This window comes from Belonocnema kinseyi, chromosome 6 (assembly GCF_010883055.1).
Source record: "Belonocnema kinseyi isolate 2016_QV_RU_SX_M_011 chromosome 6, B_treatae_v1, whole genome shotgun sequence".
In the NCBI taxonomy this organism is placed as follows: domain Eukaryota; kingdom Metazoa; phylum Arthropoda; class Insecta; order Hymenoptera; family Cynipidae; genus Belonocnema; species Belonocnema kinseyi.
Window position 1 is genome coordinate 89,402,346 of NC_046662.1, and position 4,522 is coordinate 89,406,867.

Below are 4,522 nucleotides of genomic sequence, written 5' to 3' on the forward strand. Positions count from 1 at the left end.
GCTCAATCACTATAACAGTCACCCCAGGCGGAGAGCTTCTTCTAATAATACTAATAATACTCTATACTCAAAACACAACCCCTGAGGAAAGCTCAATTTCCTGGTTTTATTTCTGTGACGAGAGTTTACATGTTTGGGATAAAATAGATCAATTTTGGCAGGAAGAAATTTATTGGCCTTGGTATGTTGAGATCTCATGGCTCTCGAAGTAAAAGTGTTGGGCATGAAGTATATTTGCAAAAGCGACTCGGAAAAGTTTCACCGACGACCCCAGGCTATCGAGAAGTCGACTTGACTATTCACTTTCCATTTGGTCAAGAAGACCGTCATCGAAACCGGGTCAAAGGAGATGGCAGAGAAAGTGAGAGTCCTCCGTGATCTGAAAAGATCCAGGATCGTGTAACAGTGGCGTAACTATGAACGTGTGGGCCCCGCGACAATTTTTAGGAGGCCTTTTTGAAAATATAAAAGAGCAGTGTACATTTAATATAGAGTATTACCCTATTGTAAGAGAAACAGCGAGTAAAAAATTTTTTAGCAGTCAGGAAAAATTTTCATATTATTTGAAATTGAAAGCAATAGACATTTGCTGCTCTGTTACGCAGCATCTAACGTGAATCACGTGCCTCATTTCGTAGAATCGCGCGCCATCAGAATTGTCCGCTACGAGGTGGCACCACTCATCGGGTGATTCTTCCCCAAAATCAGTGAAATCCAAGGGAGCATTAAATTGTAAATTGCAATCTTTCACAATCAGAAACTTTTAACTAATTATTTTAATTTTGAAATTGTCCACATTTCCAAAATTTGGTTTTAATCATTGTTAATATTGAATGTGAAATAAAAATTACTTAGCGAAAACATGGAAAACTTTACAGTTTTTGTCGCTGTTTTTAGTTGAAGGAAGTCAATTTTATTACTTCTTAAATAAAATTAAGGCAGTTTTTAACTTTGCTTAAAACAAATTAATGAGTCGGGATTTTCAACATGTCGAATGTTCAAAATTTAAAAAAGGTGTAATTTTCAAAGAATTCTAGCGACTAATTATTTGTGATTTAGTGTTATTTCTAATGCTTTGACTATTCAGAAATTAAAATAAAATTTGAATTTGTGACCTCGGATCTAAAATATAGCTGTTGGATTTTTGATAAGAAATCATATACTTCAATTTGTGCTCTATTTGCGAACATTATACTTTTATGTCCCCGAAATGACCGAAAGTGTGAGTAAATTTTATATTTGAAGAGAAAATATATAACACGTGGAGCTAATGGAACTCAACAACTTCAAATTAGTTTTTATCCAAAAGCGGGGTTTCAATTTATTTGCAAAACATTTAGAGTATCCTTAAATTATAACTTTATTATGTCAATTATAAGTATTTAATTATATAAATTTATCACAAATAAAATATTTATGATTTAATGTTATTTATAATGTTTTAACTATTAATAAATGGAAATAAAATTTGAAACTGTTTAATTGTGACGCCACAAAGTTTTTCATTTTTCATAAGTTTTTCATTAAAATTTTTCTTAAACGCATTCGATTACATATTTTTAAAAATAACAAAGCGTCTATTTTAAATTCGCATGACCTAAAAAGTGAACATACCTTTTTGATGCTTAATATTGTATAAGGCTTTCAATCAAGAGCAATCTAATAATGACAAGATTGATATATAAAATCCTAATTTTGATACTCCCTGACTTTCTTTGACTTTTCTCTGGAAAATTTTTCATTTTCAATCACCGTTCTTAGTGATAACAGTAATACAGAATTTTATAAGGGATACACATGACTAACGTAAAATACATGAATTTTCAACCGCAAATGTGGGTGTCCGCAAGAAAAAGGCCCTTTTGGCCAGCATGGAGTTACGTATAAAGACATATAGCCGAATAAATTTCCGATATTTATATTAGATCCAAAGCGAATCCGCTAAGTTGAAAAAGAAGTCAATGAGGCATTTTGAAGTTGGGACCTCGAAAAATCTTTTTTTTAACCCATCTAAACTTGGCGAGTCCCATATAAGCACACGTGTTATAATTTGTCTTCGAACATGAAATATACCCCCACTAAAACCTAAAAATAATAATGTTCATCTCTACTTAGAAAAACGTAAATATCTCCAAATTAAATCTCCCAGAAAGAAGTACATTTTTAACTAAAAAATATCAATTTTGAACCAAAAATGATGAAAATTAAATTTTCAGATAAAACAATTAGTTTTCAGTTAAGAAAAAAAAATTCCAACAAAGTAGGTACATTTTTAACCAAAATGATGAATCTTCAATAAAAAAAATGAATTCTCGACAAAAGATACAATAGTTGATATTTCGGCAACCAGAAATATTTTAATATTTTAATCAAAAACAGTTGAACTAAAAACAAACAATTTCTAACAAAAGAATGGAATTGTCAAGCAGGTAAGATTTTGCAATCAATAAAAGAAAAAATTCATCTAAAATATTCAAAACACTTGAGTTTCAACCACAAAAGATAAATTTGCAAGCAAAAATGGAATAATTACAATTTGAACGAAATAAATTTTTGACTATAATAATGAATCTTAAAAAAAGTATGTTGATGTAGATAAGGCCTTTTCCGGTTTTATTATGTTTTTTTTTAATATTTCCGAAATGTTTCGATTCAAATCGAGTTCTTTTTAAGGCATAGTTCTTATTCTTAGTTAATGCAAATCAGAAAATTTAAATTGTAGATGTACACAGTTGTAAAGTATAAAGATTTTTTTGTTGAAATTATTTAATTGAAGCACCATAAGCTCAAAAATTTAAAAAATGTTTATCTCGTAGAATTTTTTATACTTGACAACTATGTACAATCTACAATTGAAACTTTTCTACTTTCCATGAACTGAGAATAAGAACTAGGCCTTGAAAAGGATTCGGATCCGAGTTGCAAAATATTGGAAATATTTATATAATAACATAAAAAACCGAAAGGAACTTCACGACATTAACATTCTAAGATACCGAAAAAAAATTAAAACAAAAGAAAATTAATTTTTAATCAAACGATTAATTTTGTATCAGAAGAGATGAATTTTCAACAAAGTAAATAAATTTTAAACTAGGAAAGATAAATTTCCAACAAAAAAGAGAATAATTAAATTTTGAGTTATAAAAATAAATTTTCAATAAAAAAATAAATGTTAACAAAATAATTACATTTTTACATTCGCATCATTTATGATTGAGAAAGTATTAGAATTGTCGGAAATTTGACATCACACTTTTTCAACGGATCTCCACGTTTCGAGACCCCCTGAATCCGAAAATCAGGTTTTCACATGGCGTCTGCCTGTCTGCCCGTCCGGCCGTCCGTCCGTTCCGTCCGTCCGTAAACACGATAACTCTCGAAAAAATGAACGAATCGAATCCATCTTTGGCACACTTTTTCTAGGTCCTAAAAGAAAGGACGAGTTCGTTAACCAGCCATTTTTGATAAAAATTCAAAAAGTGAGCGCATTTTGAAATTTTTTGAGATTACTTTTTTCTGAATTTAAAAATTCTATGTACGGATATTTATAGGATATAGTATTTATCATAACCAATTTTTGGATTTTGTTCAAAAATCGAAAATTCAAATTTTGATTGCACAAAAAATAATGGAAAATAAAAAATTCCATTTTGTGGACAAACTATGTAGGATACAAAAAAAGATGAGTTAACAAAAATGGTTATCCCAAAAAAGTTCTGTAATTTCGTTAAGAATCACTTCTTGATAGGACGCGTACTTTTTGTTTTATTCGTGAAAAATAACGTTGAAAAAAGTAAGATAAAAAAAATGTGTGGAAAAACGACGAAAGTTACGAGAAAAAATCCAACAAAACCTGTTTATAAATGTCTGTCGGAAATCGAGCGCGCAGCGCGAGTGTCACGATGAGAATGTGTACGTCAAAGCCTACAGAGCGTTGAGAAACTTAATCTTTTACTATACTTAATTAAGTAGACAATTCAGAATATAAAGACGCATATAAATACTGCCATCTAAACGAAATCTTTTTGATAAAGTTTTTTTTAAGCATTCCAAATGCAAAGAAGAAATATCCGAGCGCGACGCGCGAGAATCAACCGTCGCGCGCCGTAGGCGCGCTCAAATTTGCGAGCGAAGCGAGCCGCGCGCGATGAGAATGTGCCCGCGAAGCGGGCAGATTTTTTTCCAACGAAATTAATTTTTAAGCAAAAAGATGAAGTTTCAACTAATGAGATTACTTTTATACTATAAAGACGATTTTTTAACTAAAAAATATAATAGATCAATTTTCTGTACAAAATAGTTGAATCCTCAATCAAAGCAGATTAATTTGCAATAAAAAAATATGTGATTTTTAATTTAAAAATTACCGTTTCTTTCAAAATAGATTAATCAAATCTATTTAAAAGTTAGATTAAATTATATTTATAAATAAGCGCGGGTAATAATTTGCCATAACCAAGTTTGAAGTCGTAATAATAAATCTGCGCTCGTATATCTGGTCGCGTTTCTAAACGCAACT